The sequence below is a fragment of the Pinus tabuliformis genome, chromosome J (genome assembly GCF_031772625.1).
Source record: "Pinus tabuliformis cultivar Carrire ecotype Pingquan chromosome J, CPIR1, whole genome shotgun sequence".
Lineage (NCBI taxonomy): Eukaryota > Viridiplantae > Streptophyta > Pinopsida > Pinales > Pinaceae > Pinus > Pinus tabuliformis.
In genome coordinates, this window is record NC_142295.1 from 1578843016 (window position 1) to 1578858839 (window position 15824).

Genomic DNA, 15824 nt, shown 5'->3' on the forward strand with positions numbered 1-15824 from the left:
ATATGTGTTGGGTGTACTTGTTGAAAAGTAAATCTCAAGCTTTTGAAACTTTAAGAAATTTTCATGTATGGATTGAAAATGAAGCATAGTCACATATTGACTCTCCTTGTATTGGTAATGGAAGAGAATACACCTATAATAAATTTTGAAACTATCTTTGCCAACATGGGACTCAACATCAAACCACAGTTCCATATAGTCCTCAATAAAATGGTGTAGCTGAAAGAATGAACATTACCATCTTGAATATGGTTTGCTCAATGATGTTTTCCAAAACTGTAAATTTGATGTGTTGGGATGATGTTGTTTTATGTGCAATATATGTGAAAAACAAATTTCCATCTCATGCTCTAAGCAATAAGACTCCTTATGAAATGTGGTATGGTCACATTCCTTCGTTAAGGTATCTTAGGTTCTTTGGTTCCACCTGTTATGCCTTGATTCCCAAGGAACAAAGAAGAAATCTTAATGCAAGGAGTCGAAAGTGTATCTTCTTGGGGTATTCAGATACCACCAAAGCATATCGTATTTATTTTGAGGTAAAAAAGAAGTTTATTCTATCTAGAGATGTAAGGTTTTCTTGAATCTTCAAAGACCTACAACACTTTTGAGGGACAACTTGATCGTTTGGATAGATTTAATCATGCAAAGACATATCATGAATTTGATAATGAGATTCCACACCTTGAAATGGGGATCCCTATCTTGGATTAATCTATGGAATCTCCTTTTGAAGCATTGTTTGATCCCCCTCATGAAGTTCCAACCACTTCTTCAAATCAGGAAGACCATTTGAGTGATGTGATTGGAAGGATTGAAAGGCTAAATCTTGATGCAACCCCATCTCAATTAGTGGAGAAATCTAAACCATCTCAAAAATTTCACTGAAAATGTCCCACCCAAACACTTGAAAATGTTCATATGGATGAGGTCAAAAAGTTAGGAACCAGAGGTTTCATCAGAAAAGATGGAGATGATGTATAATTTTGATTCAGCTGATCGATATTTCTTATGATTGTGATTGAACTCATCTACTAATTTTGAACCAACTTCATTTAAAGAAGCTTATTTTCATGATGAATGGTTCTAAAGAAGTAATGTGAAAGGAGTATGGTGCTCCCATAAATAATGGAACATGGAAGTTGGTGGACCCTCCATGTGGAACCAAACAATTAGATACAAGTGGGTCTACAAGAACAAGTACAATTCAAATGGCTCATTTGAAAACCACAAAGCAAGTGTTGTTGGGAAAAGTATCCAATACGGAATGACCCTATCCCACTCTAAGGGTGATAGTACCTCAGCAACAATCAAAGCAAAGCTATCTAAGATTTCTTCTTTATGAAAGTAAAATAGGGGAGAAAGAGATCCACTAACCGATGTCTTTCGCTAATGGTTGATCCAATCTTCTCTCCTTGCTGCTTGCTCCCAGCTCCTTGCTCTTTCACTGGCCCAGCTACACCAAGATCCTGCAAAATGGCAAGAGAGGGAAACTACAAGAAGCATACATTCATAATTGATTCAAGGATTAGAATAAATCAAATACACAAGTATAACAATACATCATTGAGACACATGCATATAGAAGAACCTCAAATGCTTTATTAATGGAAGAAGTAAAGTTTAGGAAGTGATACAACCATAAGAGGCCCAATCCAGCATCACCTTCCCAGCAGAAAGAAATCTCCTCTTCACCTCCTTCAAAGCAAATCACCCAATAGTTCTAAACTCAAACCAACAACAATTCTTTACATTCACAAGATTCCAGCCTTTCTAGACCTCATGAGAGAGATCTATATATAGGAGTTTTGGAGAAAGGATGAGTCAGCTTGAGACTGGCATGAAGCTGACTAGTGTCCTCTCTCACTTCAGTTATTCTTCAGTTCTTGAGTCCACTTGGAGGTTCTTGCTTCCACTTGGAGATCTAGAACCTCTTACTCATCACCAGTCGAATTCCCTGATCCAAGTGTCATTTTGGAAGCTTCCTGGGCATTGACACCTTGAGGAATGACTGTGCCACATGTCCAAACTCGCCCAGCGCAGGTAGCCTTCTTTGCAGTTGACATTCAACGCAGGTAGACAGTGGAGCAATTGACATTCAGCGCAGATGCTCAGTGGAGCAGTTGACATGATCCAGAATTGCCTTGTTTTTGAGTGTTTTCAGGTGGAGAACTTTTATTCAGTGCTGTGGTTTGCTGACCTTGTTCCTCTAGGGGTAGGAACAACATGTTTAGGGACTTTGGATCCCTTAGATTATGGACATTTCATGCTTCATGCTGTAAGGCACAAAAATGTCTATAACAGTTGCCCCCTAAAGTATGAGGTCGTTTATCGGGTGAAATGCTTTATCAGGAGGATCCGAAGTTCATTCAATCGCTGAGAGGTGACCTGTAATAAAATACAATACAATACATTATTTTTAATACTGCTTTCATGATCTAGCTGAGGCGGGCATTCCCATGCTCAGCTTTATAAATTCATTTTGGTACATAGAACAGACGATCGTCTGATGGTAGACTGATAATTTTGGTGAAAATTATCATCCCTTGAGTAGGATGATCATCTGCTACAATGATGTACATGTCAAATGTCTTTATATTTCCTGAATATATATCGCAGCCCGGATGGATGAAACTAGATCCGGGGTCTTCAAACTCGTTCGATCTTCACTCTAAGTACAAGTCGATCCATGTGAGAGTTGCGCTGAAGTCGAACATGGAAAGACATCGCTTGATTACCGGTCAATGATGTAAACCGTTAACAAGCGCGAGAGGAATCACCGATAATGATAATGACCCTCAAGGTACTGCAGTACAATTCACGTGGTGTGAATAAAGGACTTGGCGTCGAACACCACGCAAAATCTTTCGGTCGAAGGTCATTGATGTATACCTGTCGCCGGAAGTGAGAAACTTGCCATTGAGGCATGCAAGCTTCAAAGTACTGAGGGGGTTGTTCCTAGATCAACTTCTTGGATAATGAGCTGAAGTCGACAAGAAGCGATCCGTCAAAGGAGGGCCTTAATGAATCCCACATCAGTGACACGGAACAGAGCTAATGATTTTAATGGAGGTGAAAACAGTCTGTGACATATGATTCAGGGTGGCGGTCATGAATGGATGAAGGATAATGTATGGCAGTGGATGGGACACGGTTGACTCTTTCTGAACAACATCTCTTGAACATATAACGACACTGATGCGATGGATCGGTAGCATTACCCCAAATGTGGATGGTTTGGCGAGACCATGGTGATGAGACCGGTGAATGAAACAACCCAACCCGATGTGGTACGGAAGAAAAGTGTCATGTTCAAGAGCGACTTGCTACCATTACAGCTTTGAGGTTCTCCCAATTTTTCCCCAGTCATTTCTGACCAGTACCTCTTTATTTTTGTCAAGCTTGAGGAGGATAACATATGCTTGTTCTATAACCTGCCCTTCGGGCAAGCCCATCGCTATGTTTTAACGAGCCTAGCGATAGGGAAACTCGTTCTCGTCTAAAGACAAGTTTGTCGCTATTTAATCATTTTAACGAGTCTAACGACAAGGAAAACTCGGTCCTTTTCATTTTTAGAGAGTCTGAAAAGGTACATAAAGTTAACTCCAAAATTCCTTTTTCGTCATCTAATCCCTTAAGTCCGAAAAAGTATAAAACAATACAGAAGGGATGAGTTTTCGATAACTTTAACGAGCCGAATAAAACAAGCGCTCGACCTTTTTGTGCAATAATCCCTCAGGTCCAAAAAGATTAAAATCTAGAGGAGGGATAGCTCTTCCGGTCCTTTAACGAGCTGGAAGGCCAAAACTCGGCAATCTTTTCATATTTTACGAGTCAGTTGAAAAGAGCTCAAAGAAGACTCGTCTTTTGAGGAACGAGTGATAAACAGGGATAGCAACTGATTCCAGGTACAGGTTGGAATTTTCCAATCACGGCAGTGTCACAAGGATGGCTAGGTGAAATCACTCTTCGCAGCTGTTCCTCAAAATGGGTAAACAATCATATGGAGGTGAACGATCGGCCAAATGACGGTGGAGGTGGCAGGTGCAAAGCACGACCAAGGCTTTTATGGCTGATAAATTTACAATCACAGCGATTATTTACCGGAATAGGTTCATTTTTTATTTAAAAATGAGCTTAAACTCTGGAGGAAACATTTCTCACTGCTTATATTTATTTTTTAACAAGCATGAAGACCGCGTTAAAACTGCTCGGATCTTGCGTTTATTTTTTAACGAGCATGAACTTTATGCTAAAACTGCTCGATTATACCAGTCATAAGATAAGAAATGTCCCCTGTGAGATCTCTATTTTTTAAGGAGTTTCATCTTCACTAAGCTTTACTCCATATCCTTTCTTTATGCAAGTTCGGAAACGGCTAACCCAAAAAATAGATAAATAACCGCTCTTAGCTTGCACTCCAAAAGGTTTGCATGCCCCCAGGTATAAAATAGAATTTCAAGGCTGCCCCTCCTCCTTCTCACCTCTGCTTTTCTTTGGGTGTTCACAGCTACTTGTCGTCTTGCCAGTCTAATGTTAACGATACTTGTCTTCTCGTTATTTTTAACGGGTCTTATGCGATACTTGTCTTCTCGTCAGCCCAACTTTTAACAGATCTTTCGCAAGATCGCAAGAGAACAGCTACTTGCGACAAGAGAGCAGCTACTTGCGACAAGAGAAGAACACTACTCAAAGACAAAACATTGGTGTTATTGAGGGAGGCTTACCTCTTTCTGGTTACCCAAAGATTGTCTCGTTAATCTTTCAAACAAAACACTTCCTCGGCAATGTCTACCGAAATAGACAAGGGTGAATGACCTTTGTCAAACACGTAACTTTGACAAAAGAATCCTATTCCAGAACAACCCCTCTTCCATCCACGGACGGGGTACGGACTAGTCATATTCTCTCGCGGAAATTCTATCTTATACCCAAGGTTTTCTCTGCCCGAAGCAGACCAGGATGCATGCCCCCTGGGTTCCAGTCCCATCTTTCCGAATCACTCGCACTCATCGGGAAGGAGGACTGGGGGTGGAGACATTTCTTGATTGAATAGACCATTCAGGGTTGGTATGTGACTATTTGCGATGCGTGATCCCGGAAATGAAAGTTGGTCTACGAGCTTGACCATCCTTCCTTCGTGTGGAAAACACATTACTCTAAAGAGTGACGAGACTACAGCTCCCATGCAATATATATAGTCTCGTCCAAGGAGTAGGTTATAATCCAAGGGTCCTTGAACTACCATCACGTTCATTTGAACGGTCTTCCATTTCAATGTAACAGGCACATTGGGGAGGATCCCTAATGGTCGACTGGTTCCTTTATCGAAACCCGAGAGATTTCTTATCTCAGGCAAAAGCGCTGGGGAACCCTGTGCTTTCCAAGCAACAGAGGAAAGGATACTCACAGATGCCCCTTCATCAATGATAGTTCCAGCCATTACCATTCTGTATATTTGGACTATAATTCTGAATGGTATACTGGCTGGTAACCGGGGTCTGCCTAGTTGGTTCCAATCAAAGGACACAACCAGGTTGCTTGGTGGTGGGATCGAATATACGGCCGGATATGACCCTGACGATGTTCCTTCCTGCGATAAAGGAATGGGCGCATTGCCCTGATGCTCGTCAGAGTCTGTGTTGATGAAAAGAATCTGGATGGTGTCATCCTTATTCTCTTCAGTGAGGGTGTCATTTGAAGATGAATCTTCAGTGACGGTGTCATTTGAAGATGGAACTTCTGAAGGGAGAACCGGGTCAACTGCCGCTTCGACCTTTGGACTTTCGTCCGGTCTGGATTCAGTAGGTTCATTTTCAATGACTGACGCTTCAGCTGACCACTTGAGTGGGCCAACTGTATTCTCAACCCACGAAGGACTTGGCACGAGTTTTTTGTGTCCAGGAGGAAGTCTCAACGGTGAAACCGGACGATCTTCCAAAACTCTCTTCACTTCGTCTAAGAAGGGACAACGGTGGATGGCGTGATCGCCTTCACACAGTCTGCAGGGGGATCTTGCTCCCCCTCTTTGTCTTGAACCTTCACTTTCGCTGGTTGACGGTAAGCATTCAACATGGCTATCAGAGGTTGATGCTCCCGAATTGTGCAAACGAGGGGACCAGTCCCTTAGTATCCGGGGAATACAGGGACAATCTCTATGGAAGTGGTCTCCTCTACATATGACACATGGCGATTTAGGCCCGGTCTGTGCTGTGTGTGGATTTTTGTCAGATGTCTTTTGCTTGCCCCCAGTCGCCTTAGGCTCCTTCTTCTTCTTCTCTCTCTTCTTCTTCTCCTTCTTCTCCATGGGAGCTTGGCTTTTGCCGGCTCTACCTTGTGAAGATGAAGGATTGGAGGAAGAGTTATAAGAAGTAGAAGGCTGGTGGGCAGCTCTAGACTGATCTAACTGTTGACTCGACTGTTCAGGAACCATGGTGTTCTGAACTACATTGGTTGAGAATAGCCATATTGGCAGGCCAATTGTCAGTCCTGGAAGCGACAATGTGGCCATGTGGGGCGCACCAACTTCTCCCCAAGAGGAGAAAGGACTAGGATTTCCATCATGGGGAATTCCTTGGTTGGTGCGTTCCATGTTCTCAACCTACAGATCAACGCAGGAATAGGAGGTGATTATGTTCCGTTTAAAATAAATTTTATAACGACACTTTAGACACAACTTGCTTTTTCACTTTTTAAGAGTCGAGAAAAAGCTAAAGATGACTCTAGTCTCCTTCGATGTTTTAACGAGCCCGAAGTGACAAATGCTCGGATGGACTTTTTCAGTTATAGAGTTTGAAAAAGGCCAAAAGAAACTACTCTGGAGTTCTAGGCAGAGGGTGTGCCAAACTTTTCGCAAAACCACAGAATACGTTTTACGGTACGGGTGGTCGATCTTCGTGAATGCTGTGTTCACTGCATTGCGATCAGTAGGGCGGCCGACACGGATTCCTATGGATAAAGGCTTTGTTCCTATAGGGGTCTCCCAATATATACGCGACGGTACGTGGGAGCACAAGTCCGTATTGATACTTATCGCTTCACCGTGGAGGAATCACCCAACCACTCAACGCTAAGATATCACGTTTAACGACGCCGGAACACGTCTCTAGCTTAGACCTCTATGTGTTTGCGTTATGTTTCAAAGCGTTGTTATGTAAATTCAATTTATTTTAGGTTGATCTTGTTTAGCAGTTTGCCTTTATGGATCACCACGAGATGTATGGTACAACTCCTAAATGCAGTCTAAAGATGAGAAGCAAGCTTTTTCAATCTTTTCAACTTATGAAAATCTTAACTACTGAGGGAAAAGAAAGACATCATCTTTTCACACAGATCATAGAGCACACACTAATGCACTTTTTCCTAAATCAACATGCAAACTGTCAAAATGCACATGCACAATGCAGGTATTTGTTTTCTCTTTCTTAATGTTGATGTACTACAAAAAGAAAGCTGTTGTATAACTTTGAATTCAATTTTAAGTGAAAGCAAACAAGCTTTTGTCCAAAATCAAAAGACACCTTAAGATTTACTTGTTTCAACACTAGAAATACATAAATTCAAACCATATGACGAAAGCAAAAGCTCAATCAGCTATGAACAGCAAACAAACTAACTCTTATGATCAGAACGACACTTATCACAGGTCTAGATCTAAGAGGCCACAGCAAGACTAGTTCACTTTCGTTATGGGAAACTGCAAATGATGTAAGAAATACACAAAGAACAAATACAGTTTCTTTATACAACGAGGCGGAATAGTGGCAAAGAAAGGTGGTTTCAGATAGGTACATTGACTGATAACAGGCTGCAAAAACAGGGATGAAAATAGGGCAACAGAAAGCAGAGAACCCCAGCTGCACAAGGCCACATTGGTTCAGCGCAGGTAGAACACTGTCAGTTTGACATTCAGCGCAGGTAGCCCCTTCGGGACCTGCGATGAAATGCAGACTGCCTTCACAGTGCCTGCAATGAAGAGAGAAACTCTCGTTTTTCTCAGGTTCTGGGTTACAGATTGCTCAAAAATCAACAGTTTTTGGCCAAATCAAAGCTATCAATCAAGTACACACTAAAGGATGAAAAGCTATCACTAAGAGTTGTTCAGAGTCCTTGTGGATCAGCTCTTCAAATCATAAACATGCCCAGAAACTGAGCTAGAGTAGCTGCCCTCTACTTTGCATTTGAAAGATCCAAATGCAGTTCGATTCGGTACTCCCTGTGTTTAGGAAATGAGTAGCAAAAACACAAACAACCAACAAGATACGATCCCCAGCGGAGTCGCCAATTTGTTGTTGGGAAAAGTATCCAATACGGAATGACCCTATCCCACTCTAAGGGTGATAGTACCTCAGCAACAATCAAAGCAAAGCTATCTAAGATTTCTTCTTTATGAAAGTAAAATAGGGGAGGAAGAGATCCACTAACCGATGTCTTTCGCTAATGGTTGATCCAATCTTCTCCCCTTGCTGCTTGCTCCCAGCTCCTTGCTCTTTCACTGGCCCAGCTACACCAAGATCCTGCAAAATGGCAAGAGAGGGAAACTACAAGAAGCATACATTCATAATTGATTCAAGGATTAGAATAAATCAAATACACAAGTATAACAATACATCATTGAGACACATGCATATAGAAGAACCTCAAATGCTTTATTAATGGAAGAAGTAAAGTTTAGGAAGTGATACAACCATAAGAGGCCCAATCCAGCATCACCTTCCCAGCGGAAAGAAATCTCCTCTTCACCTCCTTCAAAGCAAATCACCCAATAGTTCTAAACTCAAACCAACAACAATTCTTTACATTCACAAGATTCCAGCCTTTCTAGACCTCATGAGAGAGATCTATATATAGGAGTTTTGGAGAAAGGATGAGTCAGCTTGAGACTGGCATGAAGCTGACTAGTGTCCTCTCTCACTTCAGTTATTCTTCAGTTCTTGAGTCCACTTGGAGGTTCTTGCTTCCACTTGGAGATCTAGAACCTCTTACTCATCACCAGTCGAATTCCCTGATCCAAGTGTCATTTTGGAAGCTTCCTGGGCATTGACACCTTGAGGAATGACTGTGCCACATGTCCAAACTCGCCCATCGCAGGTAGCCTTCTTTGCAGTTGACATTCAACGCAGGTAGACAGTGGAGCAATTGACATTCAACGCAGATGCTCAGTGGAGCAGTTGACATGATCCAGAATTGCCTTGTTTTTGAGTGTTTTCAGGTGGAGAACTTTTATTCAGTGCTGTGGTTTGCTGACCTTGTTCCTCTAGGGGTAGGAACAACATGTTTAGGGACTTTGGATCCCTTAGATTATGGACATTTCATGCTTCATGCTGTAAGGCACAAAAATGTCTATAACAGCAAGGCTCCTCAAAAAAGGATATACAAAGAGATAATGTGTTGATTATGAAGAGACTCTTGCCCCGTAGAAAAATGGGCCACCATCTAGACTCTCTTTGCCTTGGCAAGTAATAATGGATGGAAAGCTTATCAAATGGATGTGAAGATCGCTTTCTTGAATGGAGACTTGAAAAATAATGTATTCATGGCTCAATTGGAAGGATTTTTTGTAATGTGAAAAGAACAATAAGTGTGTAAACATATCAAATCCTTGTATGGCCTAAAATAAACACAATGAGCCTAGTATGAAAAGCTAACTTAGCATCTTTTAAAATTGAAATTCAAACACTTTAATCTTGATGATGCAAATTTGTTTGTCAAGAAATTTGGAAAAAACTATTGTATATCTTGTGGTATATGTAGATGATCTATTGATAACAAGGAACAATGAAAAGTTGTATTGCATCCATAAAGAAAGAGTTGAAGAAGGGCTTTGAGATGACAAATTTGGGACACCTTCACTACTACTTGGGCAGTGAAGTGAATCAAAATCCAAAATACATATTCCTCTCCCAAAAGAAGTGTATTGGAGATTTTTTTAATATGTTTGGCATGGTTGAATGTAACCTTCTATCTATTATAATGGAATGGAACTTAAAGTTCACATCAAAATAAGGGAATGAATTTGAGGATGCAATCAAGTATAGGTAGCTTGTAGGAAGTCTTATCTACCTCACTACTTCCATACTAGATATTTTAGTTGTTGCTAGACTTCTTTCTAGATTTATGCAAAAGCCTTGTAAGGACATTGGTGTGCTTCAAAGAGAGTTCTAAAGTACTTGAAATGAATTCAAGACTTTGAACTCAAATATTCACAAGTGGATGACTTTAATTTAATTGGATATTCAGACTCTGACTTTGATGAATAAAATAAAACAGAATGTTGACTTCATGCTATCTCATGAGTCTTGGATCAATAGTTGTCTCCCGAAGGTCATGCAAATAGTTAGTTCTAGAAGATTCCATGATAAAGGTAGAATATGTGGTAGTTGCAAAAGCAACAAAGGAGATTGTGTGGCCTAGGAAAATACTTGAATATTTGTAGGAGAAACAAGTGAATTCTACTCCTCTTTTGGCTGGCAATACTTCTGCAATTAATTTGGCTAATAATCCCAGATTCCATGATCAAACCAAACATATCAATATTAAGTATCATTTGATTTGATATCATTTAGAGGCCAAGACTATTCCTTTAAGACATTGTTCCACAAATGAGAAAATTGCAAATATCTTCACCAAAGCAATTGGAAGAGAAAAGTTTTACAAATTCATAATGATGCTTGGGATCACAAACACCCCTTCAGCTTAAGTGGGGGATGTTGGACATAATCCTTCACTATTTTTATCCTAAAATTGTAAATAAATAAATTAGGAGAGTGTGAAGGGACCCTTGGAAAATATGTTGGGTATGTGTCTTTCCACAATTAGCCCCACAAGTTGTTACTTTGCATTGGGCACAGTAAGGGAGTCGAAGGGGTTACGACAACCCCCCTATCAAGTGGTTTGCAAGGGGGAAGTAGCCCCCCTGCATGGGGTCGAGGACATACCCAAGGATGGTGGACGGACCCATCCATGCTTTTGTGCATGGTTTCGGGCATGATAGTTTTTCCCATGGTATTTTGTAGATTCGGTCAAGGGAACTACAATTATGTTCTAATATAGAGTTAATGGATTGGGGTTTATGAATGCTTCAACATGTATATAATGTATTGTAACAGTTAAAGGAAATAATTAAAAATCAATCTAGTTTTCTTGGTTTTGGGTTCGAGGAGAAAATCTTTGTGTATATTTTTTTATGTTCTCGCCATTATATATTTTTTATGTTTTTAAGAATTTGTCTGCATGTAATTTATGTACATGATTAAAACATTACCTACAAAATCAAACAAAAGGTCATCTCCTTGTGTAAATAATTTGCACATTAATAAAATTGTGTCTTCCTTGAATTATTCTAGAGAGTGCAATGCAAAGTATTCAACTCTATGGAGGACTAGATGGTAATGTTCTTCATCTAGTATTGAAGATTTGAACTGCTTCGGCTACTCCACATTCACCATTGAACTATTTTGCATATGAGGGGGAAGTTTCAACCTAAAGGAATTCTCATTCACTAGATTAATGATGTTAAATGATCTATATTAGAGGGGTTTGATTTTCTTCATTGGTCCTGTCAGCACTCCAGAAAGCTCTCCTAGGTTGTAGCTCAAAGATGCCTGGTAACATATAAATCTTCAATATTGTTCTCTGAACTATTGGAATGGATTAAGGTTTGGATCAAGTCAGATGACTGTTTCAACTCCGTTTTCACTCTAGACATGCATGAACACCCTCAGCTTGACAAGGCTTTAGACCACTAATGCTCAATCGTTTATAGATTGAATGGATAGATGGAGAATATTGACTGTACCAGTGGATGCATACATAAACATATATGAATGGCTAGCTACAGAAAGTAAATGAAGCTTGCAAATCTAATTTATCAACACAGAGATAAGATGACAGTTATCTCGCATTAGACACAGAAGAAAACATGAATAACCTATTCAAGTGTAAGCTTAGAACAGAGGAGAAGATGGCAATTGAACATGTAACAGCAAAAGAAGCTTGTATTACTGGAATGAATATGAGACGCTGAGAGGAGCAGAGTCTCCACAGTCTCCAAAAGTTGAAACCCTGATCTTCTCAACTTTCAACCTTTTATAGGCCTTTTACAATCCTCTCGAACCCTCTGAGGCTCGATAGGTCTTAATCTATCCTCTTTGTCTTTTTAACAACTTGATGCCATGACTAGACACGCATGAGCTCAGAGGTCTCTTTTTTCTAACAGCAGTAACCAAATTCTGGTAATTTTTCCTTTTTGTCTGGTAGCTCGCTCGTGCCAGCAATGATCCATGACCATTGTTGTTGGTTTGGCTGTGTTGCACTGTTGTTTTTTTCCTTTTTTGGCTTTATGTCTGCTCAAATCCCTGAAACGGCCACTTCTTATTTTACACAGAGAAACGCATTCAAACTGTGAAAATCCGTCGCGAGCACTACTCATCCGAACTTCAAAAGTCCTTAAATCTAGTCTATTCTCCTATCCGGTTCGTCCTCAATCATTGCCGCAAGTCACTTCGGCCTTGTTCCAAGGCTTCCCTTTGTATTTTGGAAATACGTTTAAAACATTGAAAATAACGTGAAAATTGGCTCCCTCCGGACTTCAAATATTATATATTTCCCTTCACGAACCCTTTCAGGTCCGGGTCTTATCGCATCAACGTTGTTTCTTTGTATTTCGTTAAATAACGAAAATATGCAAAATACATAGAAAAATTCCTTTAAGCGGATCTCAAATCTTATACAATAGCTTTAAGGAACCCTTTCGAGTCTGGTTTATCGCATTGGACATCTATATAGGTATAAGCCCCGCTCCTCTGTGAAGCTCCGATGCGATTGATCGCAATCGCATATCGCTATAACCCCAAGTCATTTAGTCTACACCGATATCCGCCGATTTCCACCACCGATTGTGATTGTAGGTTTTAACCCCGTACAGAAATGACCTGCATATGAATTCTAAAACACAGAAAATAAATAATGCGAGAGTAGAACACATAAAACACATATACATAGAAATTTTCACCTGGAACCCAAAATCGGGACTACCAGCTTGATTTTTCATTATGTTCCTTTCAATGTTATAATACTTATTTTCATGCCAAAGCATCCAATACCATGGACCGAAAACCATCGCGTCCAAAAAACATGTGCGAAAATCATGCACAAAACCATAGGTGGGTCCGCCCAACCTAACATAGGGTCCAAAACCAAAATCCCCTCAAATCCCCTATTAACTATGTGGAAAGAATATAACACAACCCAAAATTCTCCCACTTGTTGTTTTCTTTCCACAGGGGGGCACAAGAGAGCTTAGTCATTTTTCTAGCCCTGAAATTCCCATTGTCTCTCTACAACAAGAGAACTTCTCAGAGCTCACAGATTTTGTTAATGCATCTGCAGCATTCTTCAAAGTGTCCACCTTTACCAGCAACACCTTTTTGTCTTCTATCATATCCCTCACAAAGTGATACTGAACACCAATGTGCTTTGTCTTTGAATGATATGCGGGGTTCTTTGCCAAGAAAATTTCACTTTGGTTGTCACAGTCTATCCTTATAGCTTCCTGTAGTAACCCCATACTTGAACACAATCTCTGCAACCAAACTGCTTCCTTACTTGCATGGCTGCCATGTATTCTGCCTCTGTAGTTGATAGTGCCACTACAGATTGTTTCTTACTCATCCAACTGACTGCACCTCCAAATAGGTTAAACACATACCCACTTGTAGATCTTCTCTGATCCAGATCTCCAGCCCAGTCTGCATCAACAAAACCATGAATATCCAACACTCTGTCTAATCCTGGTCTTCCTTGGTAGCACAAACCATAATCACTAGTGCCACGCAAATACCTGAAAACCCATTTCACTGTTGTCCAATGCTCCTTCCCTGGTTTTGACATAAACCTGCTCAATACTCCCACTGCATGTGCAATGTCTGGTCTAGTACAAACCATTGCATACATCAAGCTACCGACTGCACTTGCATATGGAACACGGGACATGTCCTCTTCCTCTTCTTGTGTCTTGGGACACTGTTCAACAGATAACCTCACACCTACAGGAATAGGAACCTTCACCGGTTTACTATCCTGCATATTAAACCTCTACAATATTATCTCAACATACTTCCTCTGGGTTAACCAGAGCTTCCTCTTTGTCCGATCTCTTTTAATTTCCATGCCTAAAATATAGTTTGCAGCATTAAGATCTTTCATGTCGAATTTGGAGGACAATTGGGTCTTCAAATCCTGGATAACTTCTTTGTCATTTCCAACCAACAACATATCATCCACATACAAGACCAGATAAATAACACAGTCACCAATTAATTTAAAATACACACAGTGATATGCTTTGCTTCTGGTGAAACCAAGTCTCCGTATAAATGTATCAAATTTTTGATATCACATCCTTGGTGAATGTTTCAACCCATATAGAGACTTCTTTAACTTACATACTAGTTCTTTCTTACCCTTCACCGCAAAGCCTTCAGGTTGCTTCATGTAGATCTCCTCTTCCAGATCCCCGTGAAGAAATGTTGTCTTCACATCCATCTGTTCTACCTCAAAATCAAAAGCAGCAGCAACAGATAAAAGTAATCTAATAGAAGTCACCGTGGAAACAGGAGAAAAAATATCACCAAAATCAATTCCCAACACCTGGGAATAACCTTTTTCTACCAACCAAGCTTTGTATTTCTCCACTTTTCCTTCTGCATTTGTCTTCTTTTTGAACACCCATTTGCTGCCTATGGGCTTCCATCCAGCCGACAACTCCACCAGATCCCAAGCCTCATTTTTGTGCAAAGATGTCATTTCATCAACCATGGCCTCTTTCCAGAGTTTTCCATCCTCTGAATCCACTGCTTCCTTCACAATTTTGGGATCATCATCAGTAACAGACAAAGCAAATTTTGAAAAGAAAGTAGATGGACTATACCTTTCTGGCTGCCTTTTTTCTCGAACTGATCTTCTCACACCCGGAGTTTGTGGCTCTTCATCTTTTGATTCCTCCTCTGCTGTAGAGTCTGATTCTTCCTCCTTTAGCTCAAACTCTATCTTCTCAAGTTCCGTTAGTTGGACTTCATGTTTAATAACATCTTTCACCTCTCTGAACACCACATCCCGGTTGTACATAATCTTCCTTGTTACTGGGTTCCAAAGCTTATAACCCTTTAAACCATCCTTATACCCAATAAAGATGCACTTTTCAGATTTACTATCCAACTTTGTTCTTTTCTCCTTTGGAACATGTACATATGCATCACATCCAAATACCCTCAGATGTTAAAGAGAGGGTTTCTTACCAGTCCATACCTCTTGTGGAGTCTTATACTCCAACGCTGATGAAGGTGACCTGTTGACCAGGTAACATGCAGTATCCACCACCTCTGCCCAGAATTCCTATCCTAACCCGGCACCACTGAGCATGCTTCTTGCCCTTTCCATCAACGTCTTGTTCATTCTTTCTGCAACTCCATTTTGCTGAGGTGTATATGGAGTAGTCTTCTGCCGTGCTATACCACACTTCTTGCAAAATTCTTAAAATTCCTTACTGCAAAACTCTCCACCATTATTTGTCCTTAGCACCTTTATCTTCTTCTCTATCTGATTTTCCACTAGAGCCTTAAATTATTTAAACCTATCAAAGACTTCATATTTCTTCTTAAGGAAATATATCCATGTATTAGTTGAGAAGTCATCTATAAATGATAAATAGTACACAAACTTACCTAGTGATGGAACCTTCATAGGCCCAAACACATCACTGTGCACAAGCTTTAATATATGTTTTGCCCTCTTACCACCAGAGGGGAAACTCACCCAATTCTGCA